Source organism: Betta splendens, chromosome 11 (assembly GCF_900634795.4).
Source record: "Betta splendens chromosome 11, fBetSpl5.4, whole genome shotgun sequence".
NCBI classification, from domain to species: domain Eukaryota; kingdom Metazoa; phylum Chordata; class Actinopteri; order Anabantiformes; family Osphronemidae; genus Betta; species Betta splendens.
The window spans coordinates 6,397,917-6,406,295 of NC_040891.2; the positions used below are offsets into that span (position 1 = coordinate 6,397,917).

The 8,379-nt window shown below is 46.9% G+C and overlaps 1 long non-coding RNA gene across 2 annotated transcripts; it reads left to right on the top strand.

Moving 5' to 3' along the window:
* The first annotated feature begins 5,806 nt into the window (after positions 1–5,806).
* On the top strand, positions 5,807–7,975 carry LOC129604851 (uncharacterized). 2 transcript variants are annotated; one of them, XR_008696155.1, is made up of 3 exons: positions 5,807–6,379; positions 7,333–7,434; positions 7,688–7,975. It is a non-coding gene; the product is annotated as an uncharacterized LOC129604851 (long non-coding RNA). The 2 variants fall into 2 exon arrangements; XR_008696156.1 differs by lacking the exon at positions 5,807–6,379 and having other exon boundaries at positions 6,741–7,434.
* Positions 7,976–8,379: the final 404 nt, after the last annotated feature.

The following is an 8,379-nucleotide window of genomic DNA, read 5'->3' on the forward strand; positions in this document are numbered from 1 at the left end:
TCTGGGGTCTGGGCGACACACGGCTGATCTGGGGTCTGGACTAGGTTCGACTGGGCTGGGGCCTGGAGGCGACAGGGCTGCACCAGGGCATGAGCATGGCGAGGCTGACCTGACTGAGAGGTGGGACATGAAGCGGCCGCTGGCTGCAGGCCCGGGAGTTGCAGGGCCTCACGCAGGACAGGCTCCCTCAGGACGAGAGCGGCTGCTTCCTGGAACAGTTGTTCTCTCGCGCCCTGGTCTGTAGCCGAATTGGCGGTGTTCATGAGGTGGACGAAGAGAAAGGCAACTGGAGGAGAGCAGAGGAGGTGGACCCGTCGGGCGACGCTGTCTGGGATGCCTGTTATCAGAGGGACACAGTCAGTCAGAGAATCAAGGGGCTCCTCTGTCGGGGAAGAAGGCTGCTCGGTCCCCATGACCGAGACCGCGGGACCCGGGATCCTGGACCCGCGCCGCCGCCGTCGCCGTCCGGAGCAGCTGCGACTGTCCGTCGTTTGAGGCGCTGGGCGCGGTGTGGACCGGACCTCTGTACCGGGATCCGCATGGTGAAACGGGGCCGCGGCGTCTGGAGCTTGGGCTGGAGACTGGGGAAAACACGATTGAGCAGGAGACTGGGCAAAACACGATTGAGCTGGAGATTGAGCAGCGCGCGGCTGAACTGGAGACTGAGCAGCGCGCGGCTGAACGGGAGACTGAGCAGCGCGCGGCTGAACGGGAGACTGAGCAGCGCGCGGCTGAACGGGAGACTGAGCAGCGCGCGGCTGAACGGGAGACTGAGCAGCGCGCGGCTGAACGGGAGACTGAGCAGCGCGCGTCTGAACTGGGGACTGAGAACCGCGTGAGAGCAGGAAATCCTCCCAGGGAAATAACCATGGAGCTGGGCAGGTTGGTGCAGGCACGACGATCCGACGAGGCGGAGAGGAGGAAACCGAAACCATGCTTCCGCGGGAGAGTTATATTTACCGTAAAAAACAAAGAAAAACAGTCACTGACCTGACCGGAGGCTAAGTGCTGGCTGGGTCCAAGTCTGGCCAGATTGTTCTGTCAGGGACTCGGGCAGACGGCGAACCCACATGCACAGCACGGAGGCGATATTATAATCAACAAAAGGTTTATTCTTAAAGGCACGGTCAGACGGTCCAGGTCATACACGAAAAGGCTCGGCGAAAGTACAGACAGGGAACAGGCAAAAACTCACGGTCGGTAGATAATCCAGGGTCGGGCAGGATACACGGTGCAAGCAGGAACAAAACACAAGAAACACGAAACACGGGGACTCAGGAAACTAGGGACGCTCAGCTCAGGGATTCACAAGAAACACGACAATCTGGCAGGGAACTAAGGACACAGGTGGTGGTTAAACACACAGTGACTTGATGACTAACAGAGTGCAGGTGTGGGTAATGAGCAGGGACAGCTGTGACAAGACAAGAAACCGGAAGTAAAGCTAAAACAGGAACAGAAACCAGGAGACTACCAAAATAAAACAGGAAACAACTAGAAACACAAAGCCAGATCATGACAGATTTATTGTGATATCTTTGTCTTTACAATGCATCTAGAATGAACTAGTCCTGCAAATCCAGCCCACAAATACAAAGTGTAAGGAATGTTTAAAATGCTCAATATGTGTATAGTTTAATGAAAAATCATTTTTAATCTACAGGATGAGAATCAGACAACTTGATCAACTGTGTTATTGTGTCTTGGGACACAAATTGCGAGCAGCAGCTGTAACTGCTTCTATGTTGGTGAAATATGGATCTGCTCCTGTTCTTTTGTAACATATATATGTTATTGCAGAACGATAATAATTATGATTCTTCCACTTGAGCAATAAACCTCTGCTGATGATGAATTTTTGCCTGGGGAATGCAGTATAGGCCTCAGCCATTTAACGTATGATTTACGTCTCTATGAATTGAATGCTCTTGATTAATTGAAATAATTTAACTGTAAGCATTTAAACGTTGGCCAAACACACACTTGTTAGGTGGCACCCTAATGCTAATAATGTGATTGGGCAGCTACTTGTAGTTTAGGGAGTTGCTAATCAAGGTATTTTTTATCAGAAGCCCTAAAATATATTTAATGTTCAACTTCTTCTAGAAATGATACTGTATAATCTCCCCTGATCAGGCTAATTGAACTAAAATCCAGAATGAATGGCAGGTGTCTCCAACAGGTTGTTCACCAAATTCACGCTGATGGTCAGTAAAATAAGCGGAATCTCAGAATGGAGCATCTGGACAGTCCTTCATTTGGTCGCGAGCACTGACAGAGTCCTGAGCATCTGCTCCGCTGAAATATTCAGCCACGCTGCGCCGCGGCGCCCCTCTCCGGGGCTCTGTTACCATGTGCAAGAACCAAAAGGCCGACGTGAACAACACCGGGCGACGCAGCGCCAGCGTGGGAGAGTGGGGGCAGCTGGGTGAAAGCTACTGAGCGCTCCGCTTTCTCTAAACAAGCGCCACCGGGGGGCCCATAAGGCAAAACGCTGCACTCGAGGGCCGTGATCGTTCTAACTAAGCCAGGTGTGAACCGGCTTGAACAGAGTAAAGAAGGCAAAGAGTTTGTTCAACCCACCTAAAAGTGTGTAACCACTGTATAACACCTCATGTTCCAGCCAGGTGTGTATTCTGAAGCCCCCCCGCAGTGTCTGGTATAAGTTGGTACGATCTCATGCTGTGTACAAATACATAATGCCTAAGATTCAGGCCTGATGATGACGAGATGACAGGAGCAGAACCGAAAGCAATTAATTAAAATAATTAAATAATAAAATCATTTTACATGACTGTTGTTGTTACGCAGTGCGACTGTGGCACCAGAACCCGATAGCCGGCCTCCGTTCAGAACACCACGCACATCACATACAGCAATAACACTAAGCAGTTTTCTACCGTATATGGTTTCAGAAACCGTGTTCGATAACAGTCGAGCGAAGTAATGGCTCCGTTTGCAGCCTTCCCCTTTATTTTGCATCAATTCTTAATAAAACACGATCTAATCGTTACTAAAGTCGCACGTGACCAGTCAACGACATATTGACTGTGGAAAAAGTAACAATGTTAAATATTTGAACCGCCTTTGATCACTTTATGCAAACGCCTTCTGCACAACCTTCCTCTCTAGAGCTGCTATGATTTACCTCAGGTAAAGGTTTCGTCATTGTTATTAGTATGTAGAGGCAGAGGATTACTGTGAATGCTCAGCTCACTGCAGCCAGGGCTGTATTTTTTGAAGTAATTACCTCCAGCTTCAACCCGGGGAACCTCAAGTGCTTCTACGTGTGAGATGTTGTCCTCGAACTGACCTCGTGTGATCTGATGATCTTATTCATTACAGACGGAATCGAACGCTGCATATGTTCGCCAACAGAGCATCTCATGAACTTTAAGTGTGGACAGTAAAGGATATGTGGTACCCTTGTAGAGTTTTTCTATATCCTGCCAAATTAATGAGCACATCTCCAGCAACAGCGCCCACCCGGTCAGGATTACCCCAGGATTGTAGCCTCACGATGTCCATTTTAAAAACACTCACTCAAGCTCCAGGTTAGCATGAAACCGCATGTTGTTGCTATGCATTGTTTAAGTGGTTCTACACGGGACTTGACATTTGCTCTGATGTGTATTGGAAGGGAAAAGGTGGCAATAGGAGCCGGCTAATCCACCTGAGAGACAGCCCGGGTGATGAATGGGAGACGTATTGCTTCCCAGATTAGGTTTGTTTTCCAATCATCTTCCAGCCATATACCATATTGATTAAAACCTAATAACCTCATAAGATGCTCCTCCACCTTTGTCATCCTCCATCACTTCCCTCGCTTCCTTCCCCTCTTCCTCCTCGTCGACATCGTCCTCTTCCTCCTTCTCCCTTTCGGGCGTCCCCAAAGAGAAACGACTCCTCTCCAACAAATCACTCTTCCTGACCTCAAAGTCGAGCCTTTAATTTTGATGATATCTATCAATCACGACAAGGATATCAAACAAAAAAAAAAAAAGGATCAGCTCGGTTATACATCCAACGCGCGATTAAAATATTACCTTGCAACACGCCCATCAATCTAAGGGTGTTAAGTGTCAAGCGGACGAGAGGGTTAGAGGGGGAAACAATCTGGTAACTTGATGACGTTAGCTTTTCCCCAGTCCAGCATTTAGCCGCTAAAGCGTCGTGTTTATTGTAGAAGTCATATTTTAAACATCGACGCCTTGTTAAAGTTTCATGAAGGTGAAGGCATCCTTGCGGCGCCGTGCACTCTGCCTCGGCAGTTTGTTTGCCGTTGTTCCTCTGAGCCGTACATGGGCGTTTGCGGCCGCTCCGTTTCCCAGGCGCCGCTCCGGATGCTCGCGCAAGGTCCTTGATGGGTATTAGAGCGCCGCTCGGAACCTCCTCTGCCCCGAAACCGCCTGAAAAAAGATCCCATCACATCTCAAGAAGCCTGATGAGTCTGTATTTGGTGGGGAAGCGCCTTGTCGGTACAAACAGACACAGACAGAGAATCAGCATAACCTTCCTCTGGGCTATATTTTACTGCTGATGGACCATTATTTGTCCCATTGCCTTTATGAGTGATATTCAAATTACCCCATTTGCTTCCTCGTTTCTCCCATCAGACGTCCCATAAAGCTCTCTCGCCTTCCATCTTTGTTACTCTCCCTTTAATCTCCAATAAGAAAACAATAGAGGGAGGTCGTTCAGAATGGGAAACGCAAACACAATCTCATCCACCTCACACTTGACATTTGTGAACCTCCGCTCACTTCCTTGGGATCATTTAATTTCCTTCCCCAGCCTCTGCCTTGGTCACAGGAAAACAAGTTGTGCTATATTAACCTTATTAGTGGTATTTGCATTCTAATTAAAGAAGAATTTACTGGCCCGGCGGGGGGGATTAAGGAGCGCGAGGACCACTGGGGCATGTGGCAGACGGCAACCTTTAACAAGGCTCCGGCTCTCGTGTAGTAATGATACAGTGGCTGTTGCCTTTGTTAAAATGCCTCGTGTTCCTTTCATCCACCCGAGTTTTCTGAGCGATGGGCTCACGGGGGGGTATCGCGTAACCGAGCCCGTGGGTTTGCCAGGACGCCTGCGAGTCCTGTTCGCCACCAGCACATCCAATCAAAATGTGATGTGTCTAATTTACAGCTACAGGAACCTTCAAATCTTAATGCAGTCATCTTGGCAGTAGCACACCGCCGTTCCCAGTGTGCCTCCAGAAATGCTTGTAAAAAGTTCTCCTTCACTGAGGCAGCAGCGAACTGTTGTCAAACATGTCAAACTATTGCAGCATGATCTACTCCTGCTGTGAGCATCCGAGTATTGGCATAGAGAGTTCAGCAGTGACCTGCACTTTCACACATCTGAGACGCTTTCCCGCTGGATTTTCATTCGACTCAGCTGAGTCAGACTTTGGCAGTGATGGCCCAGAACTTCCTCTTCACTAATCGGTGATGCTCTAAACAACGGGACCTCGGCCGATGCTTATATCCCTCTCCTTAAACGTCAGTCTTGCGAACGCTTGGCCCCGTATTGACTCTTGGCTATTTTGTCTCACTGGTTCTGTCAGGCCTGTCTTGCTGGTCATTTTCAGGCTGAGTGGATGTCTGTGTCTGTCTCTCTGATGTCCTTTGCTTGGCTCACTGTAAAAATTTAAAGGGACGATGAAAAGCTCCGGATTGATTTGTTCTTGCAGACTGTCCCGCTCTTTCAGTTTTGCTCATCTCCGCTTGTCACATTCCGTCTTGTTTTGTCTAGTCAGTCGCCTCATCCCCCTGTCTCCTTTTTTGCCCTCCTTGTTAGCATTTTTTAAAGGGCCCATATCATGCAAAATCCACTTTTTAGACATTTTGGAGCGTCCCTATGACTCTATGGGTCACATATACACACACTGAGCACGGTAGAAATGCATTTCCTGCTTTTTTCACATTTTGAAAACGTAAATTTTCTCATCCAATGAAAACAGCCACGACCTACTCTGAGGCCGTGTCCCAGTTGTCGTCACACTGGTTGAAAGTTCTCCTTGCAAATCCTGAACCACCACCCCCACAATGATCCCGAACCAAAACTGGACTTCCGCCATTTCCCCCCTCTCACTCACCGTGAACAGACCAGCACGGCAGCGCCCAAGTCCTCCCATAGAAATAGTTCGGTTCTTAGGTGTTCTAACCAACACCAAAGTCTCTTCACTTCACCAAGGGATCAACAAGTGAGGATTTGTGGGTCACTTTTATTTTTAACAGACCGGTGCCAGAAACACTGCCTCAGCATTTATACGTATGTGCATTTCAAACGAGGGTGCGTACAATGCTGGATTTGTTTCACGGCTCCTGTTGGAAAAAAAGGACCTATTCCTAAAGTCCGTCATCCACTCACTGCAGTAAGTACATGCTTGATATTTATAATGTTTTAAAATGTTAGTTTGTCCGTTTAAATGTAGTAACCTATGTGTGAGTCAAGTTACTAGCTAGCTATGCTAACGGCTACAGCAAGTCGAGCCTTTGTCCCCTTCAAATGTGCTCATGTGGGCTCCTGCAGCCACACACCTGTGTGGAGAAAAGCTAATGACTAACGGCATCGAGCGGCTACAGACAGGGAGCGGTGGGTCTAGCGTCTGTCCTTTTTCTGTAATCACATACACCTGCGGGGAACAGCTGATCGTTATCGCCCTTCCAGCGGCGACAGGCAGGAAGCGGTGGATCTAGCTCGCTGTAGTAAGTTTGTGCTTGATACTTGTGCTATCTAAATATGTTAGTTGGGTCTGTTTAAAATGCAGTAACCCACATGTGAGACAAGCTAATCGCTAGCGTCGCTAACGGCTACAGTGAGTCAACCGAGCCTTTGTCCCTTTCAAATGTGCTACTCTGAGTTGGTGCAACCACACACCTGTGTGGGGAACAGCTAATAGCGATGGGCCTTCGATCGGCGACAGGCAGGAAGCGGTGGATCGAGCTTTTGTCCTGTTGACGTGCTGCCGCTCCTGTTTGTGTGTTGCGTTAGCCGTTAGCATGTCTTTAGGCCTTTGCACTTTAGAGCGACAGCTGGTCGATCGCTACAAAAAGAACCTGCAGATGAACGCGGTTATGTTTATTACCCCGTCCTGTCCAGCCTAAATCAACTTGTGATTTGGGGTTATGTCATTGTTCTATCAAATTCTAACATGATTAGTTGGAATGATTACTGTGTTGTGTTTCAAGCTTAGTTGCTAATTAGTCACATCTCTACAATACCTGCTGCTTATCTGGTCAGTTACCGATAGCTTGTACCATAGCCATTATATTTGTAGGACCAATACAATTTACAGTAAATGTAACAGTCTTTTCTATACTGTAGGAGGGCAAATCCCAGTTGCCCACATGCAAGGAGGCTGTCAAACAGAGAAATCACTGCAGACTGTTGGTACACAGACATCTGCTGCCCAGCTCAGGAGTGAAGGTATGTAAGTTTGTATGTACCAACAGTAAGATAGGTAATAGAAGATTTTAATTGGTATATACTGTTTAGATTTTATATTTGAATTGTAACAACAGTTTATCTGTTGTTTTAGCACAGACCAGGCCTGTCCTCGTTTGGTTTAATTTTTTGTCTGGTATTGTGTGTTCTTACATTAGAGAAGGTTTTGACCTACATAATAATTAACATTTCACTAATCTACAATTCTGATTGCACTACCTTTTGTTTTGATGAGGTGATGGTGAGGACAGCCACAGCTTCCATCTGGTAGAGGACTGCTTCCGCTCAGTCTTCCAAATAGTGATGAGAACAAGGATCACCACATCTCCCTGTTTACCCTACTTTCATGCATTTCGTCTGCAAGGCCCTGCAAAAGCTTCTCCTTCGTCCTCAAACCCCCAGACTTCTTAATTAACTCAGTAACCTATACATTGCACATTGGAGTGTGAAGGTAACAGTTTGTTCTAGCTTTGGAGTAGTGGTGTATTTTTTTGGTTTACAATAAAGTTGGCTTTAACTATTATGTATTTCACTGAACTCTGTTTCTGAAGGGAAAACACTTTTATTTAGGAAATCATAGTATTGAAATTACATGTTTTTCTCTTTCTAATATGGTAAGCTATAAAGTTGAAGCAGCCATAAATAAAACGCATATAAATTATATATAAATAAAGTTAAAAAAATTCTTAATGAGTGTTGCACTCACAAAAAACACATTTTTAATCAAATGGTAAAGGAGTTATTCTACAGGTGGTCTACATCAATCATACTATGAGTGTTTTAGTGTTTTATCCATCAGGAAACTGCCTTCATTTACAACCCAAGCATGAAGAGATGGCAACTCAGATTCTTCACCCCAGGAATCCTCAGCACCAGCTCACTAGCCTCTGTAGACTAGATACCTGTAACAACTTTAGATACAGAGAC